The sequence below is a fragment of the Sinocyclocheilus anshuiensis genome, unplaced genomic scaffold (assembly GCF_001515605.1).
Source record: "Sinocyclocheilus anshuiensis isolate Anshui unplaced genomic scaffold, SAMN03320099.WGS_v1.1 scaffold1500, whole genome shotgun sequence".
NCBI lineage: Eukaryota > Metazoa > Chordata > Actinopteri > Cypriniformes > Cyprinidae > Sinocyclocheilus > Sinocyclocheilus anshuiensis.
Genome location: NW_015537960.1, coordinates 808,959 through 835,716, shown reverse-complemented (window position 1 = coordinate 835,716; position 26,758 = coordinate 808,959). Strand labels below are relative to the sequence as shown.

At 34.3% G+C, this 26,758-nt stretch overlaps 1 pseudogene; it reads left to right on the top strand.

The window, feature by feature from the left end:
* LOC107666879 (uncharacterized) overlaps positions 1-26,758 on the top strand; it is a 61,565-nt pseudogene that overhangs the window by 29,756 nt on the left and 5,051 nt on the right.

Below are 26,758 nucleotides of genomic sequence, written 5' to 3'. Positions count from 1 at the left end.
TAAATCCACTGCTCTGTTGTCTCCTCTGAGGCTGGGACTCTAAATAGTGTTCTGTGCTCGTCTGTGCAGCCAAAGATAGAACAGTTAGCATGTTGTGCTCAAACCTTCGCCATGGCATTAGAACTGGTATACCGTTGTCGCTTGCGAAATCAAATGATGGCGTCGTGGGTGTAAACTTACAGATTAAGGGGCTGTAATATTATAATGAGATCGCTTTGCCACATCATGAAGGGAGCGAAATCTGACGTGCTCGTTTTCTCAGACGCTTGCAGAAAAAGGCTTCCCAAAACAAAGTTACTGGGTTAATTTTTTTTTCACTTTTCCTTGGTTGGTAGATGCACCGGGGACCTGATTATAGCACTTAAAACCTGGCACCTTTAAAACTGGCCATAAAACATGTCACCTTTAATGCAACAAGGTTTGTTAGGTTAGCAGTTTTTACTAATCAAACTACCAGTCTCTGTCATTATTGCCTCCTTGTGTTTGGCTCCAAATCTCAGATGAATATTGTCATTGTGATTCCCCTCTACAAACGTCTATTGCTCAGTAAATATTCTTCCATGAATTTTAATATTTTGCGTTTGGTCACTATTTTTTGTTTGTCTTTCATCATAAAAAATATGAACAAAATCAAAAATTTGAGCCGAGAAAGCTTCTGAAATTTGGTTGATTTGAATGACCCAACAACAATATTGAATAAAATAAAAATTTAATTTTGTAAAATAGAGCAAAATACACAAAACATTCAACACTGAATAAATGCTCAGTTTAAGGGAATTATCTTTTTCTCCAATCTTTTCAGGAAACATCCTTTCAAGTGGTTTTCATTTCAGACAGTCATTTTTCATTTATTCTGATGAATTATGGTGAAATTGCTGTAACAACACATCGGGTGCAGGTAAAAGAATCTTGCTTTCTGTGTGTAATATATATACAGTATATATATTGTATATGTGTGTGTGTGTGTATGCGTGTAATTTTTTCTTGGTTGTACAGGCTGGTTATGACACGATAAACTCCACACACTACATAGTAATCAATGGATCAAACAGTGGCAGCTCCATCTCAAACCTCAGGAACTCCAGCAATGTCAGTGTTTCAGGACGATGGGCCTTCAGGGTGGATGGTGGACAACACATCTCTGACGGTAAAGTTTTTACCTTTCCTTAAATACAACCCTCATACATTTTTAATAGGAGACAGATCAGGACTGCAGGTATGCTAGTCTAGCACATTCACTCTGTGTCTATGAAACCACACTGTTGTAGCACATGCAGAATGAGACATGGCATTGTCTTGATCTAATAACTATGGACTTCCCGATGAATGACCTTATCTTGATGGCAGTATAGGTCTCTGTATAATTCCAATATATGCCTCCATGTCAATGGTACCGTCACACATATGCCAGTCACCCATGCCGTGTGTTCTGCTGCACCTCCATACTATGACAGACGTTTGCTTTTGCATCTGTTGCTGATGAAAGTCTGGATGGTCGCTTTGGTCTTTGGGATTGAGAACTTGATGTCCATTTTTCCCAGAAACAAGTTGAAATGTGGAAGAAACCAGTTGAAATGTGGACTCATCTGACCACAGCACACATTTCCACTGTCTTTTTGACTATCTGAGATGAGCTCGGGCCCAGTGAAGCCGCCGGCATCACTGCAGAGAATTGATGAATAGCTTTCTCCTGGAGTAACAGAGATTCAAGTTGCATTAACTGATGCAGAAGCAGACTGTGTTAAGTGACAGCGGTTTTCTGAGCTCATGTGGCTATAAAATGATGTTTTTTTAACCTTAAACCGCATAAACACATTTCATTACACCAAATACACAAAATAATGTTCTTTTTTAGCAACCCCTTTAACACCGCAGCATGATGGTTTCATGCAGTGCCATCTGAGGGCTCAAAGGTCATGTTCAACTGAGGTTTCCTGCCTTGCCTTACACAGATTAAGATTTCTCTGGATTACTTGAATCTTTACACAATATTATGCATGGTAGTTGGTAAAAACTAAGTTCTTTGCAATCTTGCAATGAGAAAAGTGATTTTGATTGGTTTGACAGTTATCTAATGAAAAGTGATGAGCCATGATCCAGGTTTGCTTGCAAAGACTGAGATGCACCTTTTATACCCAAACATGATACCCCCACCTATTACCAATTCAGCTGCTTTCACTTTTATTTTGCCTCTGTCCCAACTTTTTTGGGGTGTGTTGCACCCATGAAAATCAAAATTTGTTTATATTTACAAAATACATTTAAGTTGGTCAGTGAAAACTTTGAAAATGTTTTCTTAGTACTTTTGTCAATAAAATAAAAGTTAAAGAAAATTAACAAATCACAGATTCTTGATTTTATTGCATTTTACAAAACGTCCCGAGTTTTCTGCAATTGGAGTTGTAGATTAAATAAATAGGTTTTGTTTTACAAGCCAATGTGTTGATAAATATAAATATTACATAACCCCATATAATGAATTTGCATAATTAGTTTAAAACATGTCATTTAACAAATTCAAGTGAGTGAGTATCACAGTATCAGCTTGAGCTCATCTAGTGCACTCCTAAAAGTAAACACAAAATACACTTTTAGCAGATATACACATTCAAAATGACACTCTTTATCTTCCCAGAAAAAGGATCAAAAATATTTTTGATATTTGGATTGAATTGGTTTCCTCAGTATGTCCTGCCCTAATTCCCCTTTTCAGTAGAAAATATGTAAACACAGAATAAGAAACCTGTAAGAAAAAGTATTTAATGGTGTTTGTGTTTGTGTTCATTCTTTCAGTAAACCCCACAATGTCAACCACCACAGTCTCAACAGAGGTAATAATGCTGTGATGGAAGACTTTTTTAATGAAAAAAAAAAAGTGTTTTCTAATCTCTTGCTCTTTTCTTTAACAGCCATTCTAACAGTGACTGCAAAGCCATGGACAGGTAATTTTGAATTAACAATGCGTTTATGTCAGAAACACACAATTACAAAGTTCATGTTGTGTACAGTAGGTGGCGTCTGATTGCAGTTTTGGAGACTTTCTGATCTGCATTTCTCCACCTGATCTCCTTTCTCCATCCTCTTCACTTTCTGTGTTGCCTGTATAGATACATATCTTTCTCTGGGATGATTGTTACCATCTGCAGTTGATTTAAGCTTCTTAATTATTGCCCCGATATAAAAAAAATGTCAATTTTCAGCAGTTAGTTATTTTTTTACAGCCATTTCCTGACTTGTGCAGCTCAAGAGCTTTTAGTCACACATTATACATTATACACATACTGTATTCTTTGGTCTTTTTTGACGCATAATTGTGATGCATTTCTTGACATGTAAACATCAGTCTGTTTTTTTATTTTTTATTCTCTTGGCAGCACCAGACATATTCTACCCATTCGGCTCAGCAGCAGGAGACAAAAGCATTCCTGTTGATGATGATGGAAGTTCGTCTGTTATTCATCTATTGAGTCCATTTCTGTTCTTTGGCCGCACATACCAGCAGATTTATGTAAGAATTTGACTCCATCTTAATTCTAAGTCTAAATGTGAGTGGAGGATCTGTGATCAGTCAAACCTGTAATTTTGACTGATGTCTCTTATTGCAGGTTAATAACAACGGACATCTCACATTTAATGAGCCTTCATCACTATATATTCCTTACTCATTTCCTGCTACTAGAAGCCAAGATATAATTGCTGGTCTCTGGACAAACCTTAACAACCGTATGGGAGGTGTCATTTCATACCAGCAGTACACTAATGGAAGTGTACTTACACGCGCCTTTCAGGATATAAACACACATGTCCCAAATCTGACTTTCAACGCTTCTTGGGTCTTTGTAGCAACTTGGGGAAAAGTCGCTTACTACAGCTTAAGCAGTACAGTAAGTATGATATACTGTTTTACTGTTTGATATACTGTTTTCACTTCATTCACTAAGAGGTTATCTTTTTTCTCAATATTTTCAGGAAACATCTTTTCAAGTGGTTTTAATTTCAGATGGTAATTTTTTGTTTATTCTGATTAATTATGGTGACATTGCTGTAACAGAACATCAAGTGCAGGTAAAAGATACTTGTTTCTGTCTTAGGAACAAAATGTTAGTATTCAGTACCATAGAACAGTATATGTATGTTTACTGTTAAATTTACTTTTATATATTTGTTACAGGCTGGTTATGACACAGTAAACTCCACAGACTACTTTGTGATTCCTGGATCAAACAATGGGAGCTTCATTTCAAACCTCAGGAACTCCAGTAATGTCAATGTTACAGGCCGATGGGCCTTCAGGGTGGACAGTGGACAACACAACATCTCTAAAGGTAAATGCTTTCTATATATATATATATATATATATATATATATAAACAATTAGGTTTTTTTATACAAGCCAATGTTTTAATCAGTTTTACATAAACCTATGTGATGTTTACATTTTTTTTTCAAAATGTCATTAAGCAAATCCAAGTGAATAGGCATATTATATGGCTTTTAGTGCATGTCAGTCAGCTTTGAGCTCATCTATATAGTAGTTCAGTCCTAAAAGTTAAGCCAAATTACAAATGCACACATTAAAATTGCAGTCTTTCTCTTGCAAGGAAGAAAAAAAAAGACTGATGGCTCACCCCGTCTATAATCAAATGTGCTATAGAATCAGAATCAGAATGAGCTTTTTTTGAAAACGTTTTTTTTTATGCCTAGATGTTCTAGTGCACAGAGATCTGCTACGTCTGCCTGAGGGCAGGAGAGCAAACAGGTTGCGGCCAGGGTGAGATTAGAATTAGAAGCAAATCATGGGTGAATACCCCTTACGAAAAAGAAGTTTATTCAAGTGTGCTATTAGAATACTTCTTTTAAACAAAAAATAGGAAGGTATACTTTGTCTACTTTTTATGTACTTCTCAGAAATGTGCTTTATGTATTTCTCAGAAATATACTTAAAATGACATTTAAGTATACTTGACTTATACTTAGAAAAAGTCTAAATATATTTGAGCTATACTTGTGGACCGGGAATCCATGCTTTCATTGTTATACGGTAGGGGGCGCTATTACACATCTTCTTTACAGAATTTCCAAAACACAAGCGAAGAAGAAACCTAAACAACAGATGCTTCCACATGTATTCTAACACAATCATCAGACATAAAACAGCATCAAAACTGTGTAATGTTGAATAAAATGTCGACCGATGAAGAGGTAATGACTGTCAAGCTTTGGGGTGTTGATCGACTCTATCTACGTTTTGATTATCATTCTGAATCCAATTCATAGTCTTTTTTTCAGCTTTTTGTTCAAAATGTTGTTTATTTATTTATCTTTCATGTGTTTATAAAAAAGAATGCATGAAGCTAGAATAAAATGTTTTTGTTTACAAGCAGATACCCTGTTCTTTCTTTTGATGTTTTGTATGTTCAGATATTTATATAACAAAATATATACAAATTAATACCGAAATAGGGACATAGTAGTATACTTAAAGTATGATGTAAAGTTCACTTAAAGAAAACTTACAAGTATACTTGCAGTATAAAACTACTAAACTAGTAGTTTACTGAGACTATACATCAAGGTGTACTAAAAATGCTACAAGTATTTAATTAGTAAACTATCAGTATACCTATAAGTTCACTTTTAGAATAGTTGCAGTACAAACTAAAAACATATATGTAAACTAGTCGTGTACTCAAAGTTTACTACTGTTATACTTAAAGTATACTGAAAAGTATACTTTTATATACTAGAAAGTGGGCCAGTTTAGTCCCAAGGAGTATTGAAATAGTACACTTACAATTATACTACTAGTACACTGATATTTGTATACTTACTACATAAAGTATACTTAAAATATACTTTAACTTTAAGTATACTTAATAAAATAAACTTGAAGTATACTTCTTTTTGGTAAGGGACATGCTTCAAAGACTTTTTTTGTTTTTAAGAAGTGACAAGCTCTTTAACATGTCCCTCCCAACTTCTCGTTTCGATCGAAAATACATTAACAGGGACAAAAACAGTGCTTGTCAAGTGAGTTTAATTAATAGTATTTGTATTCTTATTAATTCTTTCAGAAACCACCACACTTGCAAGTTGCAACCAGTCTCAATAGCTAATAGTGCTGTGATTGATGAAAGTTTTTATGTACTTTGCAGAAGTGTTTTAGTTCTCGTTTCAGTAGGAAACACATCAACACTAAGGACCTATTTTATTTTCACTGTATAGGCCTATTAATGATTTACCTGGATTATGTAAAGATGTAAATGTTCAGATGTACAGTATGTATGTAGTCATTTTTACCCATGCAAATAATTGGGAGGAAGTGTCGATTACCTTGACTTTTTATATGACCAATGTTCAGGATTGGCTCATCAGGTTTACTATTGAAAAAAAAAAAAAACTGTGCATGATGTTTGCAAAACAAACCGTAGAGATGATAAATTCAAAGGTATTCCTCAGAGGGGAGGAGCTTGAGATCGTTAAAGAGTTTACATATCTTGGGGTAACCTTGGATTCTACACTGTCTTTTAAAAATCATGTAAAGAAGCTGTTGAATATTTTAAAATTTCATTTGAAAAGTTTTTAAGCCATTTTTTGCCAGTTGGTGATGCTAGGCAGTATCTATAATCTATGATTTTTTTCACACACTGTGTGCTGTTTTAATAGTTGGTCATTTATTGGTGGGTCGACCCTTAAATCAATAGAATCACTGTAAGAAAGCAATAGAAGTGCTAGATAATAAACCCTTTTCATTTCATTATTGTAACATTCTAAAAACACAATTTATTGAGGTTTGAAAATAAAAATTGTAAAAATTTCAAATACGCCGGTTTTATTTATTAGGTACATCGTGGTCTTGCCCCACCTCCGTTAAGTGAATTTATAAAACAGAGAACAGATTGTGGTATTGGTACGAGGTCTATCATTAGAGGAGATTGTGAGGTTCCATACAGACAAACATCTTTTGGTCAGAAAGTATTATCTACGGTGGCCGAGAGCAAAACAATACATATATAAAGAATAATAAAAATGAAATATAAACAGAACAAAAACAAATAAATAAAAAGTTAATCATCTTTTCTTTTTTTTCTTTTTTTTATTCTCAACTAAATATAATTTCAAGGTTAATGAAATCCGCAATGCTTCATTAATTGTTAAAACCAGGTCAAAATAAATTGCAGATTGACAGTAAGAATAATATTTAAAATTATTATTTAATCAGGCCCTTTTAGTAGGCTAATGAAAGAAAGGACAATGGATTACAAATACAACGTGCAAACTTCAGTCAACTTGTTTTTGTTTTGTTTGCTGACACCTGGTCATCACCCGCCGTTCTAGGGGCATTCTCTACGACAAAGCTTACATCTCGCCCACATGAACTGCAAAATCTTGGCAAAGTCAGCCATTGGATGCCACAGAAAGGGCAATACATTTTGATCTGAAAAACAAAAACAAGTTGACTGAAGTTTGCACATTGTATTTGTATTCCATTGTCCTTTCTTTCATTAGCCTACTAAAAGGCCCTGATTAAATAATAATTTTAAATATTATTCTTACTGTCAATCTGCAATTTATTTTGACCTGGTCAAAATAATTTGATTTTTCTAAATAATTATGTATGGATAATCAATTAAACCTAAGTTGCTTCAGTCCAATAAATGTTCATCTTGAAATATAATTAACAATATGCAAATTCTTCTTATGTTTACTTTAAAAATCATTAAAGATTTCACTGCAAAAAGACACGTGCACTTTGACCTGAAGTTGGACATTTGTAGAGTTATACTAAAAGGCTTTTGAACGAATGGTACCTTCAACTAATGGTGCCAGTCAACGTTTCCAGTTGATTTCATATATCCACACACATTTTTTTTTTTTTTATGTAAGTCAACAAATGCTGAGATTTTGTGTGTGTATGTGTTTTCCCTTTTGTCATTGGATTTCGAGTGAGACTTAAATCATTAATAGACCTAACAAACAGTACAAACACCTATATAGTTTTACAGCAAGTAAGTAACACATACAGCTTTATACATTCAGTCTACATTGCTATTGGAGGACGACTAATGGAAAGTTGGATCTGTTTGTCCATCTTTGTTTCAGATAAAACAGGAGCTGGTCAAGTACGGTCTGTCAAACAGCATCGAGCTGAAATTAAGAAAAGTGCAAAGGATGAAGCCATAATATCAGTCTCCTTCAGGAAAAGAAATAAAACCAGTTAGTTTCTTAAATGTCTGGCAGCAAATATCCCAATGATCATGTACATATTTAAAAACACCAGTTTTCATTGAGATGGCTAAACACCACATCAGCCAGTCAACATTTCTGTACTAATTAGCACTGATTTTGATACAGCCTTCCTATAGCTGTAAAAATGTAAAAAGTTAATGGGTTCAATTCCAAATGCAATGTACACTAAGTTTATTTTGAATATAAGCTTCTGCCAAATGCATCAATGTAATATACAATCTCAATACATGATTCTGCCTGCTTCTTTCTGTCTGTAAAGCATTTAAATACAGGCAGACTTTAGTCAGGTTAGACGTCATATTGAATTTTACATGAATGAAAATGAGGCTGTTGGGGATACATTTACTGTCTTTACAATAGCATGCGCTGCATAAAGGCACAAATTCCCGTAATTATCCCAACTCCCAACATTCAAAACTGTTTTATGAGTTCTTGTCTACTGAAAGTAATTTTTGGAAAGACGTTTTTTTGTGAGCTGAACAATCAGTAAACCGCACAATCCATTAAAACCACATCCAATCAATTCCGGATAAACAAAATTAAGTCCTGTCCTACATTTTTCGCTCGGGCACAGACTATCACAACATTTGTTCATGCTGCTTTTAAATGAAGAAGAAGAATGAAAATTGCAAATTGGTTGAATATGTAGCCATGTTGATGCTTAACTAATGCAGTATATCATTATTGATTAATTTAAGTTAAATATTACAGACTTTGTAATTCAGGACCCCCGTTTAATCAAAATGATGACTAACTGGCCATAAACTAGCTGTACTGAAAGAGGGTTAGCAGAAGTGTATACTCTGAGGATGGCACAAAGTGGGAACCCTTGAACCACGGTAAAAATCACTGCAACACAAGGCCTTATTGATTTTATTAAAATGTTGACAGCAGCAATATGATAAAAGACCTTTGCATTTATTAAAGTTAATAACATGCAGAATTCTTCAGCATTAACAAAGTGTGTACTAATAAGCCCGTGAAGCCGTGGTTTACAGTGAATTTATAACAGCTAAGGGGCGTTGTTATAAAAAACAATATATAAAACCCCCTTAGCTGTTATAAATTCACTGTAAACCACGGCTTCACGGGGCTTATTGCTTTTATAAACCGGTTATTCCATATACGTAGTAAGGTTTCACAGAATAAAACAGAGCAAATAAAGTGTAATGATATAAATAAAAACAGTATTCTTCCACCAAACAATGTAGTTCCTCTGAAACAGTTGTGGTTCCAACAAAGTGGTTGCCGAGCAACACACAGAAGTTAACAAAGGTGTATGTTTGTAGTGTAATTAACAACAGCTTCGAACGCTGCTCAACCAATCAGAACCAAGGACCGGAACTATCCGTTTTATAAAATGACATTTTAATACATGTGGTGTTCTTGATCGTCTCCTTGTTATCAGTACTTGCAGCCAAATGAAGCATGGAAACCAAATAGCTTAAAGGCATAAAGGTCCAAAATCATGAAGTTTCAAAACGGCTTTGTGGAGGTCTTGTCTACTGAATGTTATTGTTGGAAAGACGTTGTGTGAGCTGAACAATCAGTTTGTTGCTAAACAACTGTACAATCCATTGAACACACTGTACTTCAGTCCTTCACTGCCTGTTTTATTAGCATACTGTCAAAATTAAATATGGTGCTACCCTGACTAAAGTCTATATAACATTGCACAACAAAAATATTAAAGGTTAAATGTATTAATTTTAAGAGATAAACACCTGGTGAAGGTGTAGTATTGTCACTACATAATTATACTGTAGAAAAACACTAAAAAAGCTATGAGGAAGTAGCTGTATGTTTTTGGCATACCATTTTCTTTTGTATTGTGTTGCTGTCCCTATGTCAACATGATATGCTTTAGAATATTAACCAGTTGAAAATTTTACTTCGTTTGGTTTACCTCCAAGTTTGTTTGCTTTTTAAATACAGCACGGAAATACTGACATATACAGTACATTTGATAGACTGGCAGAAAATGCTTAAAGGGGTCCTATTATGTGTAGGCGCCCAGCTAAGTTGTGTTATACTTGTAAGAATTGTTCTAGACATGCCGAAAATTTGACGCTACAGCACAGCAGCTCTTCTTCTTCGTTTTCTCTGATGCACTAACTCTGCAGCAGCAGTTCTTCGTCGTCTCTCTGATGCACTCACTCAACCAACCTCGCCCCTCCCCACCCCCCAACCATTCGAATTTCTGTAGGCGGGAATTATTTGTAATGATATTCCAATGAGCAGCTTTGTGATATCACAAAGCCTGGAAACCAAATGCTGTAGTCCAAACGAGCCGTTCGTTGTAGTTCTTGAAAAGGGATTTTTTAAAAACGAAATATCTCCCTTTGGAGTGGACTTTGAGATTTGTAACTTTCTAGATCTTTTTTATGCCCAAACATACACACTACACACTGACTAAAATTAAAAAAGTGAAAAAGAATAATAGGACCCCTTTAACAGTGCGTGTGGCTGTTCAATGAGTGAGATAACTAACCTGAAGTAAATGAACCGCTAAAATAATTATCTAAATACAACGGTGAAATTATTCGGTAAGATCAAGACGTGTCAGTGATGCTTTTGTATTTTAATATTTAATTAAAATGTGATAACGTAATCATTGAAAGCAAAATGCGGTTGAATGCAGTTTCAGGTTGACGTTTTATGGCCCCTACCCAACATTCCGTGGATGAAAGCCTTCTACTTCCCTTTGACACAGACGCTGTTCAAGCCTTTAAAATCAGTAATAACTTCCTGCATTGTTTTAATTTAATCTGCAAGAGCAGGCTTGATGAGTCTTTCAGAGGTAAGTATCAAAATATTTCTCACTCTCGTTTATACATTTACATTTACAAATATCAAGCAAATTGTCATAAAACCAACAATATTTTTACTACACAAACACAATGACAATTTTAAAGTTGGCTATAGGCCTAAACCAGGTTAGCTACACAAGGTAGAGTAGATCAAATGAAGAAAAAAAGAGAGTTGTTTGAAATTATATAATTATCAGACTCTGTTTATGAATGACAAAATAACCTTATATAATTCATACACTACATGGTTGAGTACATTGTGTATAAGTAGGCCTACATAATGTATAAGTGCATAGTGTATGGTGCGTAATTCGGGACGCAGCTCATGTTTATTTTCATATGAAAAAGAACACATAAGTTTGCTTTCTTTAAGGAATAAATCTCCCTCTCATTACAGAAGAAGGACTCTTTTTCACTTTGTCAACTATAGTCATCATGAGAATCCTTCCAGGTTCAGAACATCTGCTGCTGTTAATGATGTCGGTCCTGTCATCAAGTAAGCTCTTGATATTAGTACCATTCTTAATATGAAATGAGCACGAAATTGTACCTGATGCAAGTGTTTTAGATTTTATCTTAATAATCTCTCTCTCTCTCTCTCTCTCTTTGTCCTTAATTAACAGGCTTGGCACAAACAACTGCAGTACCACAAACAAGTAATTATAGGCTTTGAAATAAATAAATTAACATCAAAATTCAATCAGAAATGTAGGCATGTTCTTAAAGAGGTAATTTATTGCTGGCAAGCTGGATTATTAACAAAACTTGTCTGTGTGTGCAGTAAAAAGTAAAAAAAAAAGGGCTGTGGCATTCCCTTTTGTCAAAAAGGTAGGGACTCTTTAAAACATGATACACTTGACTTGATCCAGCTGTCAGTGAGCATGGGGATAAAAATGCGGAAGTACAATCCCTAGTTTTGACAAAACCCCTGGAGCTGTAAAACCTTCATCTGGCAGACTTTGACAGCTCCAGGGTTTTTGTGAAAACTAGATCATACTTCCGCATTTTTCCTGTAGTCTTGCTCACCGACAAATAAAACTTGTGCAGATGACACGGAAAAAGAGTGCATTCATTTACAAGATGGTTAAACATCTGCAAAGTTATCCTGTTTTTTTTGTTTATGTTCGTAGACTCTGCAATATCAACATCTCAAATGACCATGTCTTTCTCAAGAATCCAGTAATGATGCTTAGGATGATGAAAGCTGCACAGTTTATTGGAAGTTTGTTAATATGCTGTTATTAAATGTAATTTTATGCTGATGAGATTTAACCATGCACAGCAATTGCAGGCCAAGTACATCAATGGCATGTAAACTGTATCATCATTGCAAATACAGTAAGTGTATATGTGACTTCCATTCTTGGCCCCAGATAATAATAATGTTAACCACACTTTTTTCTTTCTTTGTTCTTTGGTGGATGGTAGATGGCAGGTTGGTTTCAGCTAGTGTTCTGGAAAACTGGAGATTCTCCATGATGGAATTTGGGGAACCAGATCAGTGGGATTCTCCGGATGCTGCAGTGGTGTGTAGACAGCTGGGCTGTGGGAACATTGTACAGTCACTCACTACATTCCTTTGGACAAGGTTCAGGGCAAATATGGTTGGATGAGATACAGTGCAGTGGGACTGAAACTGCTCTTCAAAACTGTGCATCATCAGCATGGGGAATACACGACTGTGGTCATCATGAAGATGTTGGACTCTTGTGTGAAGGTGAATTAAACACGTTCCAGAAACATCTGAGCTGTGATTTTGCTGTCCTGCAGTTCTTAGATTATTTTTGTTTGTGCGTTTTAAGTCTTATTTCAAGGTATGTAAGGAGTTGCATATGATGGGTTTTGCTGAAATACTGCTGTTCTTTCTGCAGAAGTATTCTATCCATTCGGCTCAGCAGCAGGAGACACAAACAACAGTGCTTCTCTTGATGGAAGCTTGCCTGTTATTCAGCTTTTGAGTCCATTTCTGTTCTTTGGCCGCACATACCAGCAGATTTATGTAAGAAGAATTTGATAAGTCTAAATGTGAATGGTGAATGCTTTATAAACTCATCTGTGGTCATTGATTTTGATAGTATTTCTCATGTCGCAGGTAAATAATAATGGACACCTCACATTCAACCAGCCTGCAACACAGAATGTTCCAGACCACTTTCCCTCTTATGGAAGCCAAGATATAATTGCAGGTCTCTGGACAAACCTTGACAACCGTCAAAGAGGTGTAGTTTCATATCGTCAGTACACCAGTGGAAATGTTCTCACACGCGCCTCTCGGGATATAAACACACATTTCCCAAATCTGACTTTCACCGCTTCTTGGGTCTTTGTGGCAACATGGGATAAAGTTGTTTATTTTAACACAAGTACAGTAAGTTACTCTTTTTTTTTTTGCAGACTGCAAACTGTTTTTGTATCAGTTAGACCACAGACAATCCATTTCAAAGTAGCTCATTTGTAAATGTTGCTTTGACAATATTGTGTGTAAAACAATGCACACAAAAAACAGAATAATATATGTACCTAATATATAATATATACCTAAGATGTAATAATAATCATCATCCTCATTTTATGTAACTTAAAAAATGTATATTAATAAGAATATTCGATTTGGGTGAAAATCTTTTTCCAAGCCTTTTCACTTTTTCTCAAGCCTGTCTGATCTCTCTCTCTCTTTCTCTGTTTTTAAAGTGTACTTTTTTTGTTGTTGTGGTTTATACAGGCTGGTTATGACGCAGTCTACTCAGCTGACTACTTTGTGATTCCTGGGTCAAACAAGGGGAGCGTTATCCCAAACCTCAGGAGCTCAAGTAATGTCAATTTTCCTGGTCGATGGGCCTTCAGGGTGGACAGTGAACCAAAGTCAAAAAAAGGTAACCGTACAACTCACACTTTACTATCAATTTGTTCATCATTATAATATGCTATACTCAGATAATATTGCTTTACAAAACAATGACATGTCTCAACACAACATACAAGTCAAACTTCACTTCACGCACTTTCATTTTACCATACTAGAAACCATAAAAATAATAATTCAACATTCTGTGTGGTTTTAGACTACGTCATTGGAGTTCAAGTGAAACTTTCCTCATTTTCTGACCTAACAGATACTGGAAACATTCAGATCATTTTACAGCGAGTAAGACACAAACATGACTATTCATACAAAATGCGGTGCTAATAGACAACATGGGGAAAGTTGGATCTGTTTGTCCATCTTTGTTTCAGATAAAACAGGAGCTGGTCAAGTACGGTCTGCCAAACAGCATCGAGCTGAAATTAAGAAAAGTGCAAAGGATTAAGCCGTAATATCAGTCTGATTCAGGAAAAGAAATGAAACAGTTCTGTATCTTCATATAGAAAAACAAGTAATTCTGTAATTATTGGCATGAAGTTAGGTTAAACAAATGAAATACTGACACATACATTTGTATTAATGAATGCCACTGTAATGCTAAACTGTAAAACTGGAAACATGTTTTGAATTTAAAACCAGTTAATTTAATAGTTACATTCAATTTATTTCTTCAATTTTTTTTCTTGATCTTATTTCATTCAATTTAACAGAACATTAAATCTCATTTTAAACCACTTGAACATTGAACAGGTGGAAATGAATCTGTCAGAGCAGAGTGGAGAGGCATTTTTTGTAATTATTTAGCAGATTATGACATCTTGTCATTGTATTGCAATCATTCAGTCTCACTGACCAGCAATTCAATTAATTAATGAAAGATTTTGTCACTTTTTGAAAAGTGTTATTTAAAGTAGCAAATGTGGTTTTTAGGGAAATCTGTTCATGCGTCATTTGATTTATAATTAGCCTGTGTGATACTCATTTGTGTTTGTGATACTCATTTTATCTGTGAATGCAGTCACTGTCTACTAATATAAATGTTTTCATAATAAATGCATAAATACATTAATTATTATAAATGATATGAGCCTTAAAATTGTTTACAAATAAAGGCTTATGATAAACTCTTACAGTTAAACCCTAAATTCTAAACATTATATATTAAGTCCTATTGTTTGAATGTTTTGTGATAATTACTGGCAGTGTTCCCATGAAAACATATTTTCTTTCATTCCAGGAGATGCTCTGCTGTTGAAACACGGCTGGGACACATTTAAAAGTCGATGCACACTTGCTGCATAGCAGTTTAACCCACATCAGATACAAGACGTTGAAGAAGCAGAGGTAAGTAAAATATCTTTAATATTACATTCGATAATCTGTATCCTCAATTTTTGCTAAGCAAAATGTATATTCACTGCATATACTGTAGGCATATACATGAATACATGAAAGTATGCTAAAGAAAAAAAAATATTTGAATAATAAAGGAACCTTTGGGATTTTGGTTAGATAGTCCCTAGATATGGGAGTACAAATTAAGATTCATATTTTCAATAGTAAATACAGTATTGTACTGTGCAACCACATGTACTGTATGTAGCTCCACAATGTCCACTGGTATACATTTTAAGGTCAGCACATAGTAAAATATGCCCAATATAAAGTTGGAACTGAGATTTCATATTGAATATTAACTTTTTCAAATTCATAGTTGTAAATATCCAAATTGTAATATTAATAATAATAACTAACTTTTTATCAAAAGTTCCAGATTAAGATCGGTTTAACTGTATTTTTGCTCTGTAGGACATCTGTAAAATCTGAAACCACCACAACACTTTCAATCACATCACGTATTAATGCTGCTAGTGAGGGAAGACACATCATACAGCTATGCAGTGTGTTTTTTAATATACTGTAGAAAGTGTTTTATAATTATATAATTTATATTTCTTTTTCCATTGCACAAACAGCAGCAGAGCCATGGAGGGGTAATCATTGACCTTTGAGCTAATGTTATGTGTATGTGCTTAATTATGAGATTGCTTGTAAAACCTGTTCCCGTTTTCAATTGTATTTTTTGTGTTGATTCTCTCGGCAGCACCAGTGATATTCTATCTATTCGGCTCAGCAGCAGGAGACACCAAGTGTCTTGAAACTGGTAGTGAAAACTAATATTCTGTTGGTCTTTCAACTCCATTTAAGTTCTTTGGCTGAACATACAACCAGAAATATGTGAGAATTCAGTTCCATTGTCAAATGTTGCAATAAGCCAGATTATAATTGTTTGCTGGATTTGAATTGATTTCTCATATTACAGGTTAAAAAGACACAGCCGTAACATCAGCCTCATCCATGGAGGGAAATTAAAGCAGAGACTGGATCATTAAGTCTATGATGATGAATGTCACTGCTATTTTCAAGATGTAAAAACTGATAAGGAGAGGAATGTCACTGCACAGGAAAAGGAACATGTATAAAGTCTCACTCTTCTGCTTGCTTTCTGTTTCTCACACACATAAAGTCATCTACATACAAACATAATTGAGCATATACGATGAAAATAACCGATTCATCAGTCTTTTTCTTTGTCACATCATTTTTTGTATTATCAGATCTTTTTAATCGCTTTAGGGGTTTAAAACTCTTCAAACTTAAGAAATTGAAGTCTACAAGTGCATTTACTAAAACATAACTTATATCAGAAGACAAATACTGAACCAAGTTGTAAAATACTGTATGTGTTTTGCCTTTGAAACTATGAATGGTCTTGCTGGTCTCTGCCTTTCTCTGTTTAATGCACACTTCAGCAAGTAAAAAAACAAGCTTGCTTCATTTGGATTGGCAAAAAGAAAATTGTTTTAAAAAAGGAGTACACAAAAATATTTAAATACTGACATATACAGTGTATTTGATATTAAACTGTCAATGGGAAAAGAGCTTATGTTAGTTTATTGGTGCCTGTGGTTGAGGGGTAATTGTCTTTTCTTTTACTCACCTCTAGATGGAGACAGCAGCTTGATGATGGTGAGTGAGATACTAATGCTTTAAAACAACTCTGTATGATTTTACCCTTTAATATTAGTTTCAAAATCATTCAGTTGGTGCACTGACTTATAATAAGACGAATGGATTCTGTTTTGGGAGTAGGTAAGTTTGCAAAAAATACAGACAACTACATTTTGACACAGCTTGTGAAATAGTTTGGTAAACTCAACATTTTACAACACAGTGTTGTTGTCATAATCTTTCATTGATATGTATTAACATGCTTATTGTGAAAATACAATGGAATTTAATGCCATTTTTAGCTCACAAAATAGTTTTATGTTGTATTTATTACTCACGACAATGTTTTCGTTTTTGGGTTGTGTTAATGGTTTTTGGATGTTTGGTTTATTTTATTGATTTCATTTGACAGTGATAAACTCAACATTTTCTCTGGAAACCTTAGTAATCAGACATTAATACTATTAACATTGACTAAATCCACTGTTCATGTAGTTAGTCTCATACGTTTGTCATTGTCTAGAGCTAAAGTGATGGTTAACCTATTGAATATCTGTATTTCCGTACTAAAATCTTTAGGCTACACTGCTTTCTGCGTCTAGAAACTCTAGTCTAAATTTCATTTCATTCAATTGAACAGAAGGTGGCGATAACGTCTGTCACAATAGAGACATTATTGTGTTGTTTATTGAGCATTTAGTGACATCTCATCTGATATATCATCATACAGTGACTGATACTGAGATTGTTCAGTCACTCTGACTCACAAATCGTTTAACTAATAATGAATTTTAATAAGTGTTATGAAGTTTCTGTAAGTACTAAAGTGTGTGAACACAAAGTATAATTTATGGTTTGTCGTCTGGATTTTTGAAAAATTATTATTATTTGTGATTCTCATTCAGGACATTATTTGCATAGGCCTATATAATTTTTGCATTCCCATTACCTCCAACAGCAAAAGAAAAACCCCACTATTAGATTTACACAGATTTCAAGAGGGAAAACAAATGGTGGATTATGACAGTCAGAAGATAAAAAATATATTAAGTTTACAGTCACTCCCTCAGCAGCTGTTTTTTTTTAAATGATTATTTATTTATTTTGGAATTTAATACCATGGTAATATAACACAACAGTATAATGGAAATTTGCCAAATTTACGATGCTATAATTGTTGCAGAAATGCTTCATTATTGTGTGTGAAAAGAGTCCATTGTAGCTCTAGGACAGTAACTGGGGCATTAAATACATGTACAATAATTATAATATTGTGCTAATAAATAGCTGTGCTAATAAACAGTATTACATTGCCATTGCTGATTTCCCTCAAGGAATGTGTGTTCAGACACATTTGTAAAAACCCACAGTAAAGAGTGCTGTAGTATCATGATAATGGGTAATAATGGTAATATTTTGAGATACAGTACTGAATCTTACACCATAGTACTTTTTTGATAGTTTTTTGTTAGTGAGTCCTATAGTAGTTATTTATATACATTATTCAATATATATATATATGTGTGTGTGTGTGTACAGGTTTACAATGCTATTAATCTAATTGTAAGATTATATCTGTAGTGAAAGACCATTCATACATTTTTTGGTGTTCCAATGATAACATATTTTCTTCCATTCCAGGAGATGTTAAACATTTTAAATCAATGTTAACTTCCTGCTAAACCACATGAGTTACAATAAGCTGTCTGAGGGAAAGGCATATCTTTATCTTGAATGTTACACTCATACGTTTAGAAAATGTATCCTTTCTTGTGTAATGGTTTGGACTAAAAACATAACTGACTATATTTTGCTATTTTTTAAAGGATAAAATTGAGAAAACAGAGGCTAATAAAGCCAATCAAGTAGCTTAATGCTTTCATTATTTTGTAAAACAGCATTATGATAAGACACCAATAAATATATTTATTCATTATATTTAGAGTCAAATAATGAGCATACGGTGTAATTCCGTCAAGTTCCATCATACTGCTAAAACATTTGATAAATCTATTCAATGTGTACATGCTGTTTTGCAAATTTCTCATAAGATTTGCTATTACAAAGGAAAAACTCCAGTTAGACAAGCTCAGTTATAACCAATGGATTTTAATTATTAGTTGGATATTATGCAAGTGGGTTTGGGTGTGTAGTCTGAAATAAAGTTGGGTAGATATGCAGTTTATTTATTAGCAGTTAATGATTATAAGGCACATACTATTTGTTACCATTCCAACAGGTACAGTACAGACTCATAACTCTTACAAACATTTTATTTATTTAGTCATTTAGCAGACGCTTTTATCCAAAGCAACATACAAATGATCCTGCAATGACTGATATTGATAATTGATATTATCATCTTCATTTTCTGTATCAGTACTAAAGTGTTCTGAACACAAAGTATCAATTCTGGTTTCTCACCTGTTCATGTGTCAGCTGATATTTATTCTCTGTGTGATCCACATTCTGTACATTCCTTACATTCTGAATGCAGTCATTTCCAAAACATTTAAAAGTGGTGGAAAAAATATAGAATTATGGATTATGGCAGTCAGAAGAGGGAAAGATGTCAAATTACCAGTTAGTCCCTCAGCAGTATTAGAAGTGTTTACTAGTATTTTGTAAAAAAAAAACACATTGTGTGCTTTCTGAATTCTGAAAGGTGTGTTCAGTCATTCTCAGGTTTTATAATGTGTAAAGCCTAAAAAACTCACAGGAATTGTACAGGGTAATGGCATATTTTAATACAGTATGTTACTGCATTATGGGGCATAATAGTTTTTGATACTTATTTTTTAGTAAATCGAGTAAGTGAAGGATATACAGGCCAATATAAAGTATTTCTATTTTTAATGTGAGATTATATCTGAAGGAAAGATTCATCAAGGTGAGTTTTTTTTTTTTTTTTTAAGAATACTGGCAGTATTCCAACAAAACATTTTTTTTTCCTCCATTCCAGGAGATGTTTCCCTGTGAACAGTGCCAGGACGTGCTTAATAACCGATGAAACTTCCTGCTAACTCACAGCAGGTGCAAGAGCAGCTCAGAAGAAGCTGTATGAGGTAAGTCAAATCTTTCTATTTAATATTACTAAGCTATATGCTCTTTCAGTTTATCCTTAGATGTGTAATGGATTATGAAACTTAAACATTACATAATGGGTATATTTTGCTATAAATGTTAAAAGTTGAGAAAAAAAGCAAAAATAAAGCAATAAGCCAGTTAAGTTGCTTATCATGTTTATGATTTTATAAAACAATATGATAGAAGATGATAGAAGCAATATGATAGAAGATATCAGTTCACAAAATATTTACCTTTATAAATGAATAATATTCAGAATTAAATAGTTCTTTCACGTTATATAGGTGTAATTAGGCTTTAATATGGATTTCAGTCACTTTATATTAGGTGTCTTGATCTACTTTGCATTTGTATTTATAAAATTATAACATGTAATGTAAAATCTTTGATAAATCTGCTTATTGTGTACATGTTTTGCAAAATTATTTGTTATAGAAGACTGATCAGGTAAGGTCTGATTTGACACACTTAAAAAAATGGACTTTGAAACAGTTTTCACTCAGAAATTGATAGTAAATTACACAAATAATTATAAAGAAATGGCAAGTAACACACTGAATTAAACATGAAATTTGAAAGACTGAAATAGTATTTTCTTGTAAAACATACTATGTATTTCCAGGAAAATGTATAGTATTTACACAGTATTTTACAAGAAAATGTTTTCTTCTAAAATCAAACTTACATGGACTAAATCCATAAGATTAATTAATTAGTCATGAATTCATTTGCATTTAAAGATGCCCAATATAAAGTGGGATCTTTTGAATATTGGCAGGTCCTACAGTCAAATTTCAAAGCTGGAAATATCTCATTTCTAATAAGTTATTATTATTTCCGATATTCCAGATTACCATCGGTTTAGTGAGAATAAAGCTCTTTCTGATTACAGAAGAAGGACCTCAACATTGCGGTTTTATCTCTGACTTCATCATGAGATTGTTTCTGGTTTCACAGCATCTGCTGGTGTTCATATCAGTCCTGTCACTGAGTAAGGTTTTGTTATCGGTTCGATTATCGGTCTTAACGTGAAAACGTGTGACAAATAAATGTGTGTTTCTGAATTTAATAATCTCTCTTTCTCTTTAACAGCCAGAGCACAAACAACATCTGTACCAATAACATTATCAACAGAAGGTACTTACTTTCCTCAAAGAAAAACAGTTCCTAATGGCTTTAAGCTTAGACGAAGTTCAGACGAGATGGACATCGTATAACTACACAGCTTTTCACCACATTAAAGGACATAAAATGTTATTTTAGAAGAAATGCATTTTAAAATCTTACCAGTTTAGTATATTAAATCCATTACAGCATACAAAACAATCATTCTGGCAACAAGATTGTCATCGGGGAATAACAGACCTTGGAATGTCATAACTGACCAATCAGAATCAACTATTCCAGAAAGCTGTGTATAAAATGTAATAATGTTTTTTTAAACATGCATTACAACAACAACATTGGCAGGTACTTGTACCAGATCTGTTAAAAAAAAAAAAAAGTCCCCCCTGAGAAATTACCAGGAAAGAAAACCACACTTAGTTCATGAGGTATTCTATGGTGTTTGTATTCGTGTTCATTGTTACAGAAACCAGTACAGAAACCTCATCAGTCACTCCAGGTGATAAAACTGCAAATAATTTAAAAAATCATCATACGGCTATGCAACATTTTTTGTTTTCATTTTTACTTATGTAGTTTACAGAAGTTTGTTAGAATTGTATGCTCTTTTTCTTTAATAGAAACTACAACAACACCTGTACCAACAACAACAACAACATTGGCAGGTACTTACAGACCTTTGAATTAGAACCAAATCTGTTTTTAAAAAACTTCTCCCATTATGAACCTAAGAAATCAGTGAGCATCGTCTATAGGAATTTTTTTTGCACTCATCAAGTGAGTTCATAAGGTATTTAATGGCGTTTGTATTTGTGTTCATTCTTCCAGAAACCACTACATTGGCAACTACATCAGTCACGCCAGGTTATAAAGCTGCGAGTGATAAAAGAATCATCATACGGCTATGGAGCATTTTTGGATTTAACTTCTTTCTTATGAATTTTACAGAAGCTTGTTGTAATTTTATGCTCTTTTTCTTTAATAGAAATTACAACAACTGTACCACCACCACCACCAACAACAACAACAGTAGCAGGTACTTTTAGACTTTTGAATTAGAACCAGATCTTTTAAAAAAAAAACGTCCCCCCTGAGAAATCAGTTAGTATCTCTACCAGGAAAGAAAACCACACTTGTCAAATGAGTTCATGAGGTATTCTATGGTGTTTGTATTTGTGTTCATTCTTCCAGAAACCACATCAGTCACACCAGGTAATAAAACTGCAAGTGATTAAAAAAAAAAAATCATCATACGGCTATGTAACATTTTTTAAATTTTTTCTTATGTAGTTTACAGAAGATTGTTGTAATTTTATGTTCTTTTTCTTTAATAGAAATTACAACAACACCTGAAACAACAACAGCAGCAGCAGGTAGGTACAGACCTTTGAATTAAACTCGTTTTTCTCAAAACCTGCTATTTACTGATGCGGCCAGTAAAGCCCATTGCTTTCAATGCAAACCTTCAACATCTATAAAGTGGAACAGAGGGCATGGATATTTTTATGCTTGTAACGCTAGTTTCTTAAAGGGGTCATATGATGCTGCTAAAAAGAACATTATTTTGTGTATTTGGTGTAATGAAATGTGTTTATGCGGTTTAAGGTTCAAAAAACACATTATTTTCCACATACTGTACATTATTGTTTTTCCTCTATGCCCCGCCTTTCTGAAAAGAGGAAATGCGTAGGCAACCACATGTGACGACCCCGGGCTGGACTCCGCTTCATCCACAATGAAAGCCGATCCGGTGATCCACAGCGCAAAGTTGATATATTTCCTCAGCGACCAGCACAGATCAGCTCCAGGCATGACGAAGCAGATATCGTCCTCTTTTGGAAGACCAAACAAAGTAGTTTCGCTTTCACAAATAAACACACACTGTCTCCACAACACGGCCGCGGCGGCAACAGTGAGAATAAAAGTAAAGGAAAAATTGAAATCGCATCATATGACCCCTTTAAAGTTTTTTCTAGCTAGAATGTGTTGTGGATTTGTGTTTATTTCTAAAGTATGGGACATCTGAAGAGTGGAAATACGTCAAATATTATAAGCCCATACAATGTTTTTATGTATTTTACAGAAGAGTTTTATAATTTAATACTCTTTTCATCAACAGTCATTACAACAACACCTGAACCAACAACACTGTCATGTATTTAAATAATTACAGCCAAATGCCCCAAATGCGTCCCGTTTTAGTAGGAAATATATAAAAACTGCACCCATGAAGTGAGATCATGATGTACAGTATTTTATGGTGTTTTTATTTGTGTTCATTCTTTCAGAAACCACCACATCGACCACCACAGTCTCAACAAGTAATAATGCTGCGATTGATTGAAGACTCATCATATGACTATGCAATGTGTTTTTTATTGTTCTTTACAGAAGTGTTTTATAATTAAACACTTATTCTTTAACAGCCACTGCAACAACAACTCCATGGACAGGTATTTTTTATCGACTTTTGAATTAATAGTGCATTTGTGTTGGAATTCAGACTTCTGAATTTGTGTTCATTGTCTCGTCAGCACCGGTAATATTTTATCCATTCGGCGCGGAGGCAGGAGACACTGAAATTCTTGAAAACGGTGGCGATACCTCATACCTTGTGGTCTTCTCCACCCCATTTACGTACTTTGGCCGCACATACAACATCACATACGTGAGAATCCAGTTCTGTTGCCAGTCTAATATGAATGCAAATGTTGTGATCCGCCAGTTCATAGTTTACTGCTGTATTTTAACTGATTTCTCTTATTTCAGGTTAATAATAACGGACTCCTTACATTTAGCCAAGCTATACCAGAAACAAACCCTTACACTTTTCCCGCATATGGAGATGAAGATTACATTGCTCCGCTCTTGACTGACCTTGATGACCTTGGTATAGGTATATATTCGTATCAGGAGTACACCAGTGGAAGTGTTCTCACTCGCGCCACTCAGGATATAAACCAGTATTTCCCTGGAAGGGACTTCACTGCTTCTTGGGTCTTTGTTGCAACGTGGGACTATGTGCTTACATGGGATATGAATGTATTTAATCAACACTCAGGCCCGGTAAATAGTTTCTTTCTTTTTTCAGGGACAAGATTGAAGGCTGTATAAACTATGAATCTTGATGTTGTTTCTTTTCTTTTCAGGCAATCACCGTTCAAGCGGTTTTAATTTCAGATGGTGGTTTTTCTTTCATTCTGATACATTACGGTGACTGCGCTGCGATACCAACTGCAGTGGGGGTAAAACAAATATTACAGTATTGAAATAATGATTTACTAGCTCTGCATGTAATAACATTTGATTGATTTTAATAGGCTGGATATGACACAATAGGCTCCACTGACTACTATCAAATTCATTATGATCCAAATGGTGGCTACTCCATCCCAATCCTCAAGAACACGACTAACGTAGGTGTTCCGGGGCGTTGGGCCTTTCTTGTGTACAACGGACCAGGTAGGACTTTAATCAAAGTGATGTGTTAAATTAGGCCTACTTTTATATTATGATTACATAATCAGTGGCATAAAATGGTCTTAAAATGACAATAATATTGTTTATCGCAATTACTTGTGGGGCAATATATTGCACAACAAAAAGTTGTTATCGTGACAGGCCTAGTTACCATTATCAGTTTCTTTATATCATGTTAGAATGTCTTATTATGTGTGTGTGTCCTTTTAGAAACCGTCATAGGAGTTCAAATGAAACTTCAGTCCTTTTCAAACCTAACACAGAGTAGAAACATTGATGCTGTTTTGCAGAAAGTAAGTCACACTTTTCATAACTAAAGTCATGTGGAAGTCATTGGAAGCCCTCTTCTGTCTTAGAGGGAACTTAGAATCTTACATATTTGAATTTGTGACTTTCTCACAATGGCCTTTTCTATTTTTTACTCTGGGAAATTTTACCAGTAACTATAACCAGTAGAGTAGAATGGAAATAAAACACATTTTGATCAGTTTGTCCATCTTTGTTTCAGATAAAAAAAGAGCTGATCAATCATGGAGTGTCAAGTAACTTTGAGCTAAAGTTAAGAAAAGTCAAAAAGACATAGATGTAATACATGGATGGGAATTAAAACTCTCAATGCCGTTGCCATTGAAGATGTAGAAACTGATGTAGATGTAGAAACGAGAGGAATGTCACTCCACATGAAGGGACCCTTTGTTTTCTCACCCTTCAACATCATCAATTTTTTTAACACATTAATCACTGATGCACAAACATGATTCAGCACAAATAATTAAATGATGTATAAAATGAAGTATATACCATGTTCATTTAGCTTGAATAATAATTAATTCAGGGGTTTTATCTAATCAAACTGATCTGTAGTATGTGAACAATGAAATTAAACCTGTTCTTCATCTACTTCTCCATTTACTAGAAGCATTACTCATCCAAAATTCCTTGACGCAATCTACTTACGCTGAAAATGATGTTACCAGTACTTTAGTACAGCAGTTTTCAGCTGGTTTTGCACAGATGGCAACATAACATGCAAACCCCTCATATTTAATGTAGTCTGGGTCATAATTTTAAAGTTTTGTTTATAGTTTTTGAGGATGAATGCATGTCATACAACCTGTTTATGTTGGCACCTGTTTAATTTGTCTTTCTTCTGCTAAGTTAAAGATGGTTTGACGCCAAAATAGTGTAGAGTTTGATCTAATGCCCAGCCTTTGACGTCAATTACAAACAATACAGGAAGCTTTTTCTCCTTTCTTTTTCAAAGTTCTGCTGTCATGTTCAAAACTGCTTTTATTATCACTCATAAATGATACGCTCCAACACTCCAAGATATTTACACTTGGGTTCATGAGACAGGCTTAATAAAAATGTAATCAGTAGTGAAGTATTTTCATACAGAACATATTACTTGGTACATTTGTCTGTATATCTTGCTGCATGCTATATATATATTATATATAGGACAGGATATGAGACCATTTGTGACAGTGAAGAGTTTTGAGAACATTTACCTGTGTGTTTGTGTAGTAGAACACGTGAAGAAACTTGATTTGGCTTGGCATAACAAATGCTTTTTTTTTCCAGCTGTTGAACAACAAAAAGCAATGACAGCCAATTAAAATCCACTCGACTTTAAAGGAATAGTTCACCCAGAAATGAAAATGTACTCAGATGTCATCAGAACAGATTTGGAGAAATTTAGCATTGCATAACTTGCTCACCAATGGATCCTCTACAGTGAATGGGTGCCGTCAGAATGAGAGTCCAAACAGCTGATAAAAACATCACAATAATCCACAGGTAATCCACACCACTCCAGTCCATCGGTTAATGTCTTGTGAAGCAAAATGCTGCATGTTTTTAAGAAAAAAAATCCATCAAGGTGTTTTTAACTTCAAACCGTTGCTTCCGGCTAAAACATGAGTCCTCTATTCATAATATTGCTTTCTTCAGTGAAAAAGTCATCTCATCTGAATCAGGAGGAATCGTTATTGTGGACTCGTATTTTGGCCAGAAGCAACTGTTTAAAGTTAAAGGGGTCATACGATGCGATTTCAAGTTTATCTTTCTCTTTGGAGTGTTACAAGCTGTTCGTGAATAGATAAGATCCCTAAAGTTGCAAAGACTAAAG